This window comes from Sphaeramia orbicularis, chromosome 7 (assembly GCF_902148855.1).
Source record: "Sphaeramia orbicularis chromosome 7, fSphaOr1.1, whole genome shotgun sequence".
Classification (NCBI taxonomy): Eukaryota; Metazoa; Chordata; class Actinopteri; order Kurtiformes; family Apogonidae; genus Sphaeramia; species Sphaeramia orbicularis.
In genome coordinates this window covers 40,941,085-40,958,733 of record NC_043963.1, presented here as the reverse complement: position 1 = coordinate 40,958,733, position 17,649 = coordinate 40,941,085, and the positions used below count along the sequence as shown (strand labels likewise).

At 37.9% G+C, this 17,649-nt stretch overlaps 1 protein-coding gene across 2 annotated transcripts in view; it reads right to left on the bottom strand.

The window, feature by feature from the left end:
* The window catches only part of klhdc8b (kelch domain containing 8B), a 536,176-nt gene that overhangs the window by 35,756 nt on the left and 482,771 nt on the right, over nucleotides 1-17,649 (bottom strand). The window lies entirely within an intron of this gene.

Sequence of the window (17,649 nt, the reverse complement as noted above, 5' to 3'; positions counted from 1 at the left end):
AAATATACAGGGTGGGGAAGCAAACTTTACAATGAACATTTAGTTGTTTTTTCTCAGCAGGCACTACGTCAATTGTTTTGAAACCAAACATATATTGATGTCATAATCATACCTAACACTATTATCCATACCTTTTCAGAAACTTTTGCCCATATGAGTAATCAGGAAAACAAACGTCAAAGAGTGTGTGATTTGCTGAATGCACTCGTCACACAAAAGGAGATTTCAAAAATAGTTGGAGTGTCCATAAAGACTGTTTATAATGTAAAGAAGAGAATGACTATGAGCAAAACTATTACGAGAAAGTCTGGAAGTGGAGGAAGCAACAAAAAACGTACCAAAGCTTTTATTTAAGCTCTCAAATCCAAAATCCTAAAGGATCCAACCAAATCCATGAGAAAAATGGCAATTGAACTTGAGGTAGACAACAAGACCGCTAGAAATGCAGTAAAATATGATTTGAAGTTAAAATCTTACACAAGAACACCAAAACACTTGTTGACAACAGCAACAAATCCAACTTTATCAATTTTTGGGAATCATGTTTATGGCCGCCTTCTAGCCCAGATCTAAACCCTCTGGATTCTGCTATTTGGGGCGTTTTAGAACATGCTACCAATAGAACATCACACAGCAATGTGGACTTTCTTAAAGATACTATTAAAGAAGAATGGGAGAAGTTGTCACCCGAATATTTGAGGAACACTTGCGCAAGTTTCAGGAAGCGTGTGAAGGCAGTTATTGAGAAAGAAGGAGGACACATACAATAAAAACATTTTCTATTATGTACATTTTCTTGTGGCAAATAAATTCTCATGACTTTCAATAAACTAATTGGTCATACACCGTCTTTCAATCCCTGCCTCAAAATATTGTAAATTTTGCTTCCCCACCCTGTATTATTCTAGCACACGCTAAGTGATTAATCAAACCTGAAAGCAATTTTGCTGATAGAAACTGCGTCTATATTTAACACGTCTCAAAGGGAGGTGCAAACGGTTTGGATGTGTAATCGCGCACACATGGCTGAGGTTACTGTTGCAAGAAGGAGACATCGAAACAATGAAACAAGACGCAAAGAATGCACCCCCCCCCCCACACACACACACACACACACACACACACACTTTAGTGGACTTTTGTAAAGTCTACTTTTCCACTTGATCTGACAATTGAGATTATAAATACACGCCGACGTTAGGCTACAGTGTGACAAAATGATGTGCGTCTGACAGTCATTCAGTCCAACAACCCCCATAGCCCCCCCACCTCTAAAATGAATGCCCAGCAATGTCATTTTAGAACTTCTTGATGAAATAGGGGATGATTTGGGGCCAGTCACAAGGAGGAGTCATGCAATACCTTCTATGACAAAACTCCTCATTGCATTTACAGTTTAGTTTATTTAGTTTACAGTTTTTCCTGCGTATTGTCTCCATGACAACAACCAGTAGCGCAGGCAAAGTCCTCATTTAAATAGGGCAGTCTCCAAGACTTTGCACCTGTTGTCATGTACGCAAGCAATCTTAGTACCATACTTTCCAGACTATAAGCCGCTACTTTTTTCTCGTTTTGAACCCCGCGGCTTATACAGCGATGCAGCTCAAGTATAGATTTTTACGGGCTAATGGCCTCCAGGGGGCGCTCTAGCAGGAAGCGCAAAAGTGAGAGACAGGTGGAAGAGGTGATGAAGAGGAGAAGTTTGAATCTTAACTTTTAACAATCATTTTGTGTGTCATGCACAAACCCTCATCATGGAAAACACACGAAGAAATGCATATTTTGCTGCTTTTTAGTTAAAAGCAATCGATGTGTCTGTCTAAGAAGGAAATAGAGCTGCAGCATGGAAGTGCCATTGAGCAACAACAGAGGAGAGACTGAGAAGGAGTGTGACGGAGAATTTGAGGCTGTTGAACTCCAACACGGAAGAAGACGACTGCAGTGGTTTAATGACAAAAGGAAGATGAAGATAGCGATCACTGACTTTTCTGGGTTTTTGAACCAGTCATGTTCCTGCCGTTTAACTGCCGTGTTACAGGTACTGTTTGGAAAAAAGCACTTAAGGTATGGAAATAAATACTTAAATAATCTTTCTGTTTACCATCTTTCTGTGTAAATATCTCATGTCACAACGTGGACATCTGCGGCTTATAGTCAGGTGCGACTTAAAGTCAGCCTCAGCTTATAGTCAGGTGGGGCTTATATTCCAGTGCGCTTTATAGCCCGGAAAGTACGGTAAATCACTCGCAAACCGCGGTTCAACCCCACACACAAAATTCTTCATTGTGCGTGCAAATTAGTACAGGCAAATTGGGGATTTAGTAGATCCAGCCCACTATGTTTATGTTTATTTTTATATTTTTTATATTTTTTATTCTACTTATCTTAAATATTTTTGATCCTGGAACTCTTTTCTACTGCATCTCAGCTGTGGGACAAATAAAGGTTTTCTTATCGTATCTTATCTTATTTTATCTTAATCTTATTTTATCTTATTCTATCCTATCTTATCTTTTCTTAATCTTATCTTTTCTTTATCTTATCTTTTCTTACTCTTATCTTATCTTACCTTACCTTAATCTTATTTTATCTTATCCTATCCTATCATATTGTATCGTATCCTATCTTATCTTTTCTTAATCTTATCTTTTCTTAATCTTATTTTTTCTTACTCTTATCTTATCTTACCTTACCTTAATCTTATTTTATCTTATCCTATCCTATCCTATCCTATCCTATCTTATCTTTTCTTAATCTTAACTTTTCTTTATCTTATCTTTTCTTAATCTTATTTTACCTTACCTTTATCTTAATCTTATCGTATCTTAATCTTATCCTATCTTGTCTTTTATTTTCTTAATCTTTTCTTATCTTATCTTCTCTTATCTTACCTTACCCTTATCCTATCTTAATCTTATCCTATCCTATCCTATCTTATCTTATCTTACCTTACCCTTATCTTACCTTACCCTTATCTTAATCTTATCCTATCTTAATCTTATCCTATCTTGTCTTTTCTTAATCTTATCTTATTTTATCTTATCTTATCTTACCTTACCCTTATCCTATCTTAATCTTATCCTATCCTATCTTATCCTATCTTATCTTATCTTATCTTATTTTATCTTATCTTACCTTACCCTTATCCTATCTTAATCTTATCCTATCTTATCTTATCTTATCTTACCTTTATCTTAATCTTATCCTATCTTAATCTTATCCTATCTTGTCTTTTATTTTCTTAATCTTTTCTTATCTTATCTTATCTTCTCTTCTCTTACCTTACCCTTATCCTATCTTAATCTTATCCTATCTTATCTTACCTTATCTTACCTTACCCTTATCTTACCTTACCCTTATCTTAATCTTATCCTATCTTAATCTTATCCTATCTTGTCTTTTCTTAATCTTATTTTATCTTATCTTACCCTTATCCTATCTTAATCTTATCCTATCCTATCTTATCCTATCTTATCTTATCTTATCTTATTTATCTTATTTTACCTTACCCTTATCCTATCTTAATCTTATCCTATCTTATCTTATCTTATCTTATCTTATCTTACCCTTATCCTATCTTAATCTTATCTTATCTTATCTTATCTTATCTTATCTTATCTTATCTTATCTTATCTTATCTTATCTTATCTTATCTTATCTTATTAAGTTTGCATGGTCAACACTAGCATGTGACTTTGCATTAACACTGATTACCAGAAATCATTCGTCAGATATGGAGTCGATCAACATCTAAAAATACCCAGTTCCAAGAAGACACTCCAGGGATGTACCTATTGATTTTTACGGTTTAAAGCATGTTGTGAAGCCCATGAAGTTAAAGTATTTTATGTGTTTGTCATAATGTTTCATTTCAATTTCAGGCATGCAGTTTAGGCTTCCTTTGACAATATAATCCAGTGTAATAGGCTTAAACGACACATGGGGGAAGAATTCTGTCAAAAATAATAGTGTTAAAAATAGCCAGTGGAAAACGCAACAGCATAAAGAGATAAAGTTCACAAAATGTCCCACACCATGTGTCATCAGTGTGTTTCTGGCCTGCTTTGTTTGTGCGAGGATAAAGTGTAAGTACCATACTTGATTTTGTTTGTCTAAATTTATGTGTTTAAGTGTGTGTGATAATGAATGTGATAATGAAATGATGTGGCTGAGCACATAATTGCACATCCCCCGGCAACTCAAGATGGATTATTGTGATGAGTCACATCCAATTACAATTTACATGCACAAATCAACTTGTCAGGTGCTCATCTTGAGAGCAGAGGTTGGAGGGACAGTGGAGGGGATGGGGGGTGGGGGGCTGCAGACAAAACAAAGACAAAGAATAGATGCAGAGGAGGAGGCAAAGACTAAAATTAGTGTCATCCTTATGTATAACACTGCAATGCATGGGAACACACACAACAGTCAATCATACATTATATAAAGATGTGGATGTGGGTGGAAGGGACTATTGTTTTATTAATGACTAGTTTTATAATGTTCTTATGCCGTTTCAAAAAATCTGTCAATTTATTTCTACATCTTACACAAATACACACCAAGGAACCCTCAAGGAAAAACAAAGCTCCTTCCAAAGCACTTCTAATGAGTTATGACATCGACTGGCGATCCTCAGGGAACGTTTTCAACATCTACTGTAATGTAGAGCATTAGCAACCAAAATAAAAGCTTCGAAGTAAATAGTCCCCTGAGTTAGCCGCCCTCCAGAACATCAACTGCTTATTAGTAGCTTTCAAACAAAACCGCCAATTAACAGTTCCATTTTTCTGTTTTATTTTATTACTGATCATCTTGTTACCGTATATGATTTTATATGATTTTTTTGACATTTTGAGGGAGATCAGTGCATTTCTTTTGGAGTCAGTATTAGCGTTGGATTCAAATGGACTGGACTTGGATGGACATCAGAACTGAACCAGGCTTTCGAATTGTGCCAAATGAGACTAGACTTTAGAGAAAAAATGGTATTACAGTCAATGGCAAGAGACAAGTAACTTTTTGATTCAGTTTTAATTTAACCATCATGGACACATATTATACTTGTCAGTTTAAATGAAGTTCATGAAGATCAAGTAGCAGTTTGTGGAAAAACTACTAACTTTCAGCCTACGTCAACATAATTTCCCTCTTCAGTCTGTTTAGAGTACAGGATTCAAACAATCCAGTCCGGCCTCTGGGATGAATTTGTGAAATGCAAAAAATACACTGAAGATATTACCAATCAAGGGTGTTAAAATCATTTTAGTTCAGGTCACATACATAATAATCTATAAATAATGACATACATAATAATCTATAAATAATGACAACCACAATTATTCAAATTTGTTTTAGTGTAAAAAAAAAAAGTAAAATTGTGTGAAAATGTTTACTTTTTTTTTTTTGCAAAACATGTGAATAACTTAAAATAACTTACAATAACCTAAAATTTATTAAGAAAAATAACTTAATTTTAACAATATTCTGCCTGTTACTAAATGTTTTGTGTATTTGTAGAAACAGAGGCATAACATTGTTAAAATTCCACTTATTTTTCTTAATCCATTTCAGGTTGTTCATGTTATTCAGATTTTTAGGAGTTTTTTTTTAGGAATCTATGCAGAATCCATGCCAGTGGCTCCATATGTGCACTACATGCTGTGCTGCGTCACCGCCCCTTTGATTCCAGAATGCAGGTCCGCTGTGTAAAAGTCCATCCTGTCTCACCTCTGTTATTCCTTTGGCTTGGCTGTGGAAATTGGTCAATGGTGGAAAAAACGGAAGGATCACCATCTCACCTTTTCTCTGGGATCTCTGTGTAAAAGTAGCTAATATCTGGTGTGACCTTCATTTGTCTCACACCGTGCAACACATCTCCATTCCTGCATTCAATGTGCCAATTGCACGCTTCCTCAAAACTTGCAACATCTGTGGCATTGTGCTGTGTGATAAAACTGCGCATTTTAGAGTGACTTTTAATGCCGCGTTTCCACAACGTGGTACCAGCTTGACTCGAGTTGACTTGACTCAGCCTGTTTGTGTTTCCATTTCAAAAAAGGACCTGGAATCTGGTTCTAGTTTTTTGGTATCACCTCCGTTGAGGTTCCAAGACTGGGGAACAGATACTAAAACGTGATGTGGAAACACTGCAGAACACTGATTGGTCAGAGAGTTGTCTCTGTGACTCGCGGATTTACAAAAAATAGGAAGTTTACAGTAAATATAGGGGTAATGTTATGACTCTAGGTCATAATTTGCCTATTTGCATGTCTCAAAAACTAAAGACATGATCATCGATTTCAGACACAACAACAATGACCACAAAATGAGTGTGATCCATGGTGAAGAGGTTCAGATAGTGGATTCATACAAATATCTTGTCATGCGTCGACGGTTGTGTTGATTTTTTAGGGGTTTTTGGTCTCTTCCTGTTTTATTTTGGTGATGGTGGTCGCTTTCCTGTTTTTTGTCGGCACGCTGTCAGTCTTGTCTCTGTCTTGCCTAATCCCATCATTGCCTGCACCTTGGTGTTCCTCATGTAACTGCCCACTCCTGTCTGTGATTCCTTCCTTCCCTATGTATTCTTCCCCTCTCCCTTTGTCTGTTGTCAGTGCGTCGTTTCTGTGATCTAGAGAAGACCAACTAAATGTTAAGTATCTTGAATCTCATGTTATCTACCTCAGGCTTTTTAGTTTGTATAGAGTACGTTGTACTTCTCTTTTAGTTATTAGGATTTTTTAGAGCACGTTGTGCTTTCTCTTTTTGTTTATCCATTTTTTGTACTTTGAACTTTTGGTAAATAAATCCTTTTTTGACCATTGATCATCGTGTCTCGTTGCATTTGGGTCCACACCAAGAGTCGTGCCTTGACATATCTTGGCACTATTATTGACTGTAAGCTCAGGTTTGATGCCAACACTGAATCTGTGGTAAAGAGGGGCCAACAGAGAATCCATCTCATGAGGAGACTGAACTCTTTTAATGTCAGTGAGAAGATTTTAAGAAACTTTTATTGTTCATTTATTGAAAGCCTTTTAACTTTTTCTTTTATCTGTTGGTTCAATGTTTTAACTTTGAAAGACAAGAACAGTTTGCATGCTATTGTTAAAATATGCTCCAAGATCATTGGAGTCAAACTTAGAGACTTGTCTTCCCTCTGGGAGCTTCAGGTGGTGAGAAAAGCTCAGTCCATCATCAGGGACCCTCACCATGTGTTGCATTTGAAGTCTGCCTTGATGCCTTCAGGCCAACGTTATCATGCTCCTCAGAGGCGAACCAACAGATATTCTAAATCTTTTATTCCTTCACATATTACTAGGGATGCACCAATACCACTTTTTTCCAGACCGAGTACGAGTATGAGTACTTACATTTGAGTACTTGCTGATACCGAGTACCCATACGAGTACTTAATAATCCCATTCCAGTTCTTAGTTCCTTTTGTAAATGTACTTTATTGTCGTTGTCATTAGTCTGACTGGAAAAAAAAGTGCTGCTACTGACATTTAATGTGTTGGAATGAGCGTTTCTCAATTAATCCACCAGGGGGCGCCGCTCTGAATTAACCATACTGGACAAATACCACGAAGAAGAGTCAAGTTTTTTGAGAAGAAGAAGAAGAAAGTGAGTAAAAACAAACATGGAGACGACAGAGGTAACACTAATATGATACTAATATTGCAGTGTTTTCTCTGGTAAGGTTTAACAGCTTAGCTTCAGCAGGAAGAGAAAAGAAAAATGAGCGATAAGTTTCATTTTCACTTCTGTTGGTGGCGGTCCACACCCTCCATACTCCCGCTGGTATTCTCATTCTGTTTACGCATCCGTGAGCACCTGGAAAACGGATGGAATGTACGCAGAGGACGGACAGAACACTGTGTCCGTATCTGTCTGTGTCTTTAACGTTACTTGAAGTCAGTGTTACTTTTATCACCGTCATTTATTTTGAAAAATCTCCACACTCTTCACACTCCACACACATTATTCCACCGCCGCGTACCTGCTGCACTGAACTGGGAATGTCACACGGCCGTAAGTGGTATCGGTGCATTTGTATCGGATGTCTTTTACGAGTACGAGTACAAGTACACACACTGAGTATCTGAGCCGATGCCCGATACTCATATCAGTATTGGTGCATCCCTAGCTATCACACTTTTAAACTCTGACAGAAGCCATTTCAGTCATTTTCTATGATTTGTTGTTGTTGTTTTTACTGTTAGCGGAACCAATAGGGTCTTTTAGTCTGCATTGGTATTTATTGATTATTTATTATTGATTATTTAAATGCATTTATTCGTAGTTGTATTCAGTAGTCCTGTATTTGTGTACTGATTTATTTATGTTTGACACATTGCACTTTGGATGTGGGCTGATGTCTGTGGTAAGCTGCAAATGAATTGCCCGTATGGGATAAATAAAGTTTTCTGAATCTGAATATTTTTGTGTATATGTATATATGTTTTCTGTTTAGTGTGTGTGTTCTCCCCCTAGTCCTGTAGGTGCGCTGTGACCTTTTTGTGTCTGTCTTGTTTTTTGTATGAAGCTGCTGATTGGTGGAGCGTGATTGGCCAGCCCCCTTCAAAAATGGCACCAATCCTCCAGTTCGTTCTCTCTCTTGCCTCCTGCCAGCTTCCAACTGTGTTTCCTGTGTGTGATCGTCAGTCTTAATGTGTTCGTGTGTTTATTCGAGACTGTATATACTTGTAAATAGAGTTTTTGTAATTGCATCCTTTTTTCTGGTAGGGGAGGTCGGCTCTTTTATTTTCACCTTTTCTCCTGTTTTTTGGTTTAGGAGTTTAGGTTAGTTTGCTGTATTTTATTTCTTGCATTTACTTTGGATTAGGCAATTTAGTTTGAACTTTGGAAGAAGATATTTTGTTTGTTGTTTTAGCTGCCTGTCAATCTCACGCTCCATCCTTCCCTCACTCGTGAACAAGACCCCAGCAGCAGTCACTGTACCGGTCGGTTGTGGTGAAGAAGGAGCTGAGCTGAGAGGCGAAGCTCTTGATTTACCGGTCAATCTACGTTCCTACCCTCACCTATGGTCATGAGCTTTGGGTCATGACCGATAGGACAAGATCCCGGATACAAGCGGTCAAAATGAGTTTCCTCCGTAGGGTGGCTGGGCGCACCCTTAGAGATAGGGTGAGGAGCTCGGAGTAGAGCCGCTGCTCCTCCGCATCGAGAGGGGCCAGTTGAGGTGGCTCGGGCATCTGTTTCAGATGCCTCCTGGACGCCTCCCTGGGGAGGTGTTCCAGGCATGTCCCACCGGGAAGAGACCTCGGGGAAGACCCAGGACACGTTGGAGAGACAATGTCTCTCAGCTGGCCTGGGAATGCCTCGGGGTCCCCCCGGAAGAGCTGGAGGAGGTGTCTGGGGAGAGGGAAGTCTGGGCATCCCTGCTTAGACTGTTACCCCTGCGACCCGGCCCCGGATAAAGCGGAAGATAATGGATGGATGGATGGATGGTTTTAGCCGCACCCTCCCCTAACCCTCCTTCAGTTGTTTAAACAAAATTAAATATTGTGAACTTTTGTTTTTTGACTGACTTGTGTGCTTGGGAGTTGGGAGGGGACAAAAGTGAGCACATTATGTTCGCCCTGGTAAACCCCTAGGCTGGGGCATAACAGTAGGTTCATCCACATGATGACAGCCCGAAAATTACACCATGGTCGATCGCGGAGATTCAGTCTTTGGTGGCCGATGTAAAAATTCAGCATGTGCTTGACGAGAGAACACGCAACGAGCGAGTTTATCAGCAACTCTCTGAGTAGACGACACAGAAGTAACGCGCCACATCGCTATGAAGTCCAGGTACTCTAAAGTCGGTACTATCCTGTAATGGAAACGGTCTTCAGGAATAGGACCCGGTACCCGAGTTGAGTAGAGCCGAGACGAGTGGAGCCGGTGTTCTGTCGAGTTGAGCTGCTCCGTCAAAGTAAGCTACCAGTGGCTTATATCGACAGCGACGTCTATCGATTGATGCTACCCCGTCAAAACATGCTACCTTATGTTTCGACACGCCTATTTGAAAATGAAATAACGCTTCGACTGTAGAAAAACACCAGTATTTACTTATTCATCTGAATATGGCTAGAGGAAGCTCACTTCGACAGGCTTATAACTTCTATCAAATAAAGCTCCCACTACAGGTAACATATTTATACAGGCTTAAAACTTCTATTAAATAAAGCTCCTACTATAGAAACACCATTATTTATGTTATTATCATCTCACTTCAATATTCTACGTCTATCCTTCGTGCCAGGGCCAGATTAACACTTCATTGTACCCTGGGCAACAATATTCAAGGGCCCCATCATCACAACCCCAGGATCCCTATAATCTGGCAAAATGCAGAATAAGTTCCAGGAATATATGTAAATATACCCAATACTTCAATATCTCACTATCATCAAATGCATTTTGATGTACAAATGTGTAAATGCTTGTAGAACTACAAGTGCACCACTATAGCCTCTTGTCAAGGCCAATTTTCATCTTTTTTAATGTCCCTCTCCTTTTTTAATTTTCGTTTGGCGCTCCCACTTAGCTGCTTCTCCATGTTTGCAATATTTTGATACACGTATGTCGCGTAGTTCTTGACGTCTCACATCCCGCTCAGTACACACACGTTGATTTGCGTCACCGCTGATTCGCTTTTTGGACTGACCAATGAGGAGAGGGTCTCAGCTCACGGTCAGAGACAGCAGGAGCAGGGTTTCTGTGCAGTGCAATGGCTCCGGGCAGCGGACAGTTTCATTTATAAGCAAAAGATAACCAGATATTTTCGTTATGCCCGAGCTACCCAGGCCCTTCAGAGGTCGCGGGCCCCTGGGCAATTGCCCAGTTGCCCATATGGTTAATCTGGGCTTGCTTCGTGCACATGTAATTGCTTACAGCAGTGATTCTCAGTCTTTTTCTGTCAGGCCCCCCTTTGGAGCACGAAAAATCTCCAAGCCCCCCTCAACCCCAACAACATTGTACCTGTGGTGCAATTATTGCTTTTATTGAAAGAAACATCAATATCGTAAGAATACTTTTTGCTTTTCCTTGAATAATTTGTTGTGCAAATTAAAAATAACGTAGATTTTTGATTGAACAATACAAATGAACTCAACAAGACTGCTCCCTGAGACATTATTTTTCAAAATAAAAATAGGAAATGTGTAATTATCTTACAACTATGACAATAAGGTACTTTTTTTTTTTTTTTTTTAGAACAACAAACACATTTTGGTAACAAGGATGAACATTTTAATAACATCACTGGCTGCAATGAGCCTGTTTACGTGGCACATCTGACAACATCTAAGTGCAAACTGTACAAACTGTGCAAAAACAGAAACATTGCACATTTTTCTTTTCCAGTCCAGTCCTTGTCCACTCTCCAAACCTAAACTCTTTGTCTGGTCTAGTAACAGATCACCATGGCAGTAGATTTGTTTGTTGTACGTCCTTAAAATGAGTCCAGGGTGCTCCAACGCTAAAACATTAGTTCCACCTGCTACATGTTCGAACCTGAAGAAAAAATAAACACCTAGGAATGATCCCATGTCCCCCCTGGCAAGCCTCCGCGCGCCCCCCGGGGGGGCCCGCCCCACTTTTTGAGAAACACTGGCTTACAGGAACTGTTAGCATAGATTTAGTCAGTTAAATGGTAGGCTACCATTATTGGCGTCTGTTGAACTAACTTAAACAATACGCTAAACGCCATTAACACCCACCTGACCCACGTACTTAACGCTAATATCATACAATGAGAACTTCCTTACGCTATTATCATCTCACGTCAGTATTCTACGTCTATCTTTCGTGCACATAATTGCTTCCATGCTTACTGCTCAAAAGGCACTATTAACCCTTTCATGCATAGTGGTCACTACAGTGGACAGCTATTCTACAGCTGTTCTCTTGTATATTCATGGGTTTTGTTGTTTTAGTTCATATCAGCCAACACAGTGGACACTTATACATCATCCCATAAACTGCAATTCATCCCATTACTGTAACTTTGCTGTACTTGATAAACCTGATCTGCATTAACATGTTTTAGTGTAAATCACTTGTTATTTGTTAGACAAAAAGTTTGTGTGGTTTTTTTTTTTTGCATATTACCTCCATGAAGTGAGTAATAACTCACAGTAGAATATGTTAAAATGTGAGAAAACATCAGATTAGTAGGACTAAAATCTTTTCATTTGTTTTTATCTCACTTTCTGATATTGGGTTTCTTTAGTTCAAAAATTAAATGCATTGGACATTTTTGTAACTTCATTAAAAAAAACTCAATTGCCTTTTTTTTTCATGCCTAAGGGGGGATAAAACGCTTAGGGGCATGCGCATGCTCAGTAGCGCTAGGTAGCTCAACTCGACAGGTAGGGTGGCTCGACAGGACACCGGTTCCATGTGGTGGAAACGCGCCATTATTGTGTCCAGCCTAAGGCCCACCTGTGCAATAATCATGCCTCGTCATCATCTTGATATGCCGTAGCTGTGAAGTGGACGGATTTTCTCAGCAAAGGAGAAGTGCTCACTAACAGATTTGTGAAAAATATTTGAGAGAAATAGGCCTTTTGTGAACATAGAAAAAGTTTTAGATCTTCGAGTTCAGCAAATGAAAAATGGGAGCAAAAACAAAAGCGTTGCGTTTATATTTTGGTTCAGTGTATTTACAGAGACCAGCTCCTTCAGTTTAATCTCCTTCTGTAGGTTGTTCCAGGCAGTGGGAGCAGAACATTTTAAAGCTTTCTTTCCCAGTTCGGTTCTGACTTTTGGAGATAACAGATCCTGGGACCGGAGACTGTAATTATTAAAGTCATTCCAACAGATGTAGACCAGCAAACATGGTGGAAACAGACTGGGATGGACGTACACACAGGGTAACATCTCTACAAACATACTATCACCTTATTAGTTTTCATGTCTTATTTTTATAAGTTTGGTTAGGAGCACATGGTCTTTAGTTAACATACACAGTTTAGTTTATTTTGATTTTTTCCTTATTTTAATCGCACACTGTGGTATAGGTGCACATATATTAACAGTGTAGGGCAGGGGTGTCAAACATGCAGCCCGGGGGCCAAATGTGGCCCGCCAAAGCGTCCAGTTCGGCCCCTGGAATGTTTTTGCCAAGTGCAAAAATTTCACAGTCTTGAATTGAATTAAGCAAAAAAAAAATAAATTAGCTTGAATTAGGGAAAAAATCTTGAAGTAAGACAAAAAAAAATACAAAAAAACTTCAATTAAGCCAAAAAATATGTCAAATTTGGCAAAAAATCTTGAATTAAGCCAAAAAAAAAAAAAAAAAAAAATCTTCAATTAAGTAAAAAAACAAACAAACCTTGAATTAAGCCTCCCCCCCCAAAAAAATCTTCAATTAAGTAAAAAAAATCTTCAATTAAGCCAAAAAAAATCTAGAATTAACAACTTAATTTTTTTTTCTTTGTTTTAGTGCAAAAAATAACATTAAATTATGAAAATATTTACATTTCCAAACTATCCTGTAACACTAAAATGTGAATAATCTGAACAAATATGAACCTGAAATGTCTAAAGAAAATTAAGCACAATTTTAACAATTTTTTCTGCCTGTTCCTCAGTGTTTAGTGTCTTTGTAGATCTGATCCATAATGCACATGGAGAAATGATGAGATGAGGAATAATATTGTTAAAATTGCACTAAATTTCCTTACGTTTTTTAATTCAGGGTTTGGTTTGTTTTTTTTGATAGTTTATAAAAGTAAGTATTTTCATATTTTAATGGTTGAAACAAAGGCAAAAATTTGGAGTTGTCATTATTTATAGGTTATTACGTTATTATTTTTCTGGTTCGGCCCACTGCAGATCAAATTTAGCTGAATATGGCCCCTGAACTAAAATGAGTCTGACACCCCTGATGTAGGGTGACGATTAAATTTTTTTTTGTTATATTAATCCTTGGTTCTTTTGTTTGAGTTACCGTGTGGTGGAGTGTCCTGTCACCATCCTGATGCGGGGAAAAGGTGCGGCTAAGGGTGGAGCAGATCTATATACTGCAGCCACCTCATCAGGAGAAACCATGGGCTGTGTTGCCATGGGGGGATTTAATGTTACCGGAGCTTCAGTTGTATTTAGTTATAGTTAGTGTCCATTTTGTTTTCCCCTTGTTTGTTTAATGCAGGGGTGTCAGACTCATTTTCTTGCGGGGGCCACATTCAGCCCAATTTAATCTGAAGTGGGCCAAACCAGAAAAATAATAGCATAATAGCCAATAAAATAGCCAATAAATAATAACTCCAAATTGTTTTAGAACAAAAAATAACATTCAATTATGCCGATATTTACATTTACAAACTATTCAAACAAAAAGGATGTGAATAGCCTGAAAAAAATTCAATTTGTTAAGAAATATAAGTAAATTTTATCAATATTATGCCTCGACTTATCATTTATATTTATATACATGTGCATTACAGATCAGATCAAAGGCACAAAACATTTAATAACAGGCAGAATCTTGTTAAAATTGCACTTAATTTTCTTTAGACATTTTAGGTTGTTCATATTTGTTCAAGTTATTCACATTTTATTGTTAAAGGATAGTTTGTTAATGTAAATATTTTCATAATTTAATGTTTTTTGCACTAAATCAAAGAGGAAAAAAAATGGTGTTGTCATTATTTATAGGTTATTATGATATTATTTTGGAGTTTGAGGTCCTAACTTGCACTTTGCAAATTCATCCCGCGGGCCGGATCGGAACTTTTGGTGGGTCGGTTTTGGCCCCCGGGCCACATGTTTGACACCTGTAGTTTAATGGTTTGGCCAAGCCACTATATATGTTCCCCCTTTGTCTCATTTTGTTAGGTCAGTTTTTGTCATTTTGTTTGATGCATCAGTTCGCGTTCTCAGCCTTAGTTGCTATTAATTTTGAGTACAGCTCTGTTATGTTGACGTCTTTTATATACTTAATTGTTAAAACTATCATTTGTAATCATTTTTTGAATAATTTTGGGTGAATAAAAACTCACATGTGAAACTTTAATCCTGTCTCCTGGTAGTCTTACTGCTTGGTCCCTAACACAGACCTAAAATACATTCATAAAGAATACCTGTGTTTTAGTCTGCGTGCAAAAAGGTCTGTCCATCCAACTGGAGCGTATAAAACAGGGGTGTCAAACATGCGGCCCAGGGGCCAAAACTGGCCCAACAAAGTGTCCAATCCGGCCCGCGGGATGAATTAGTGAAATGCAAAAATTACACTGAAGATATTAACAATCAAGGATATCTAAATAATTTTAGGTCAGTTCCATCTAAAGTGGGTCAAGATAGTAAAATACTATCATAATAAAGTATAAATAATGAAAACTGCTAATTTTTCTCTTTTGTTTTAGTGTTAAAAAAAGGAAATTTACACAAAAATGTTAACATTTACAGACTAGCCTTTTACAAAAAATGGGAAAAACCTGAACAAATATGAACAACCTGAAATGTCCTAAGAGAATTAAGAGTAACTGTACCAATATTTTGTCTATTACTAAATGTTTTGTGTATTTGTAGATCCACTGTGATCTGTAAGTTGTGACGAACATGTGAAACTGAGAAGCTGAGGCCAAATAATGGCATAAATTGTTAAAATTGCACTTAAAAAACAAAAACAAAAACAAAAAAAAATCATTTTGGTAATGGTTGTTAATGTTTTTCCACATTTTTTTGAAGGATACTTTGTAGGTATAAAAATGTTGAGAGTATAAAGTAGGCCTGTAACGGTACACGTACCGAACCGAACCGTTTCGGTACACACCTGTTCGGTTCGGTACACAGCTGTACCGAAACGGCACAGTATGATGAGAAAAAGAAAAAGGAATGAAAGACGTCGTTCGATGCGGAACTTTAAATCCGCACAAGTTTCACACGGACATATGGAAGGACGCACTCATTGACCCGAAATATGAAATAGCAGCTCATATAAGGTTAAAAAAAAACAACAAATATGATGTGAACCTGGAAGGAAGAGACTGCAGACCCTCCACCATCAGTTCAGACCAGTTTGGATCAGTTCAGGTTCAGGTGAAAGACAACAATGAGGAAAGAGACGTTAATAAGACGAACATTGTTTGGCCCCTAGGAACTACGGTAGTTCTAAAACACTTAGACTAGCTCTGTCTGTCTGTCTGTCTGTCTGTCTGTCTATCACACACGCTGTATAACAGAGGAATAAACAGAACGTTGTAAGTATGTAAAGTTTCACGACAGCATTCGTTACATTAGTTATGGAGCGCACCCCCAGGTATATAACTGCGCGCCCCCCCGACCCCCCAGCTCCGACAAAAAAAAAAAAAAAAAAACATCCCTCGTGCACACAGGCACACAACACAGTCTGTTCTCTGTCCTAAAATAAATAATTTGGTTCATTATGTTGTCAAAGTTTCTCTTCAGTTTGTTTCAACAGAATACCAGTTTACCCTCTTGTTAATGTTGCACTTCATGTGGATTTTTTTTTGTTATTTTTATGCAGAATGTGAACTGACAGAACTGTGATTACATTTTTGTTGTTTGTTCGAAACTACCTTTCAGGGAAAAGTGTAATACTAATGTTTAAAATACATTTAGTAATATTATAATTTATTTTATTTTCTATTTGATTTGTAGCAGCAGAATTATATTATTCATGTTTTTCTATATTCTATTGTCTCCAAAAATTGGGGGAAAAATGTTTAAAAAATTCCTAAATACATTAATAGACATTTTGAGGGATTTTCTTTCTTCCTGTACCGAACCGAAAAAAAAAACGAAATGTGGCTTTGAAAACCGAAAACATACCAAACCGAAAATTTTGTGTACCGTTACAGGCCTAGTATAAAGTAATTTTACTTTTTTCACTCTAAAACACAGAAATTAGACATACAAATTTTGGAATTGATATTATTTATGTATTATTGTGTTATTATTTTAATGATCCGGCCCACTTCAGGTCATACTGGGCTGTATGTGGCCCCTGAACTAACATGAGTTTGACACCCCTGGTATAAAAGATAATGATGACGGCTGTAATAAACCTCAGTCCACTGTGATAAACAGTATCAAGGGCATGTAAACACTGACTGAAATGGACTTTTAAAGACCTCGGAATGCCACTTATTGACTGATGAGAATCAATAATTCACCAAAAACCATGTAATAAATGTTCATAAAAGCACACGTGCATATAGTATGATTGCACTGTAGATGCTCCTTGGTCTTTGTGGGTGTATTTTTTTCCTTTTAATGCCTTACTGCCTGGGATGGAAACCATAAACCAGCTATGATTCACAAGCTCAAAATATCCCCATGGATTAGCTGACAAGCCGGACTCACAGCTGACACTCACACCTCCTTTCTACTTTTTTTTTTTTTCTCCTTCCATTTACCCATACACACAGATATATTAACTCTACCTTCTTTTTCTATACCTGGCTCACTCAGCTCAACAGGATTGGCATTCTGTTCTTTCAGTCCCCCTTTGTCCTGTCTTCACTCTTTCACTCAGACTCTTACAAGCTGTCAGGCTGCATTATGGCCTGAGCTGTAGAGAGACATGAGGAGACGACAGAAATGTACTAGGTCCAACATGGGGGAGTCTGAAAAAACAAACAGTACAATGGTGTTCCAATCCATAAATAA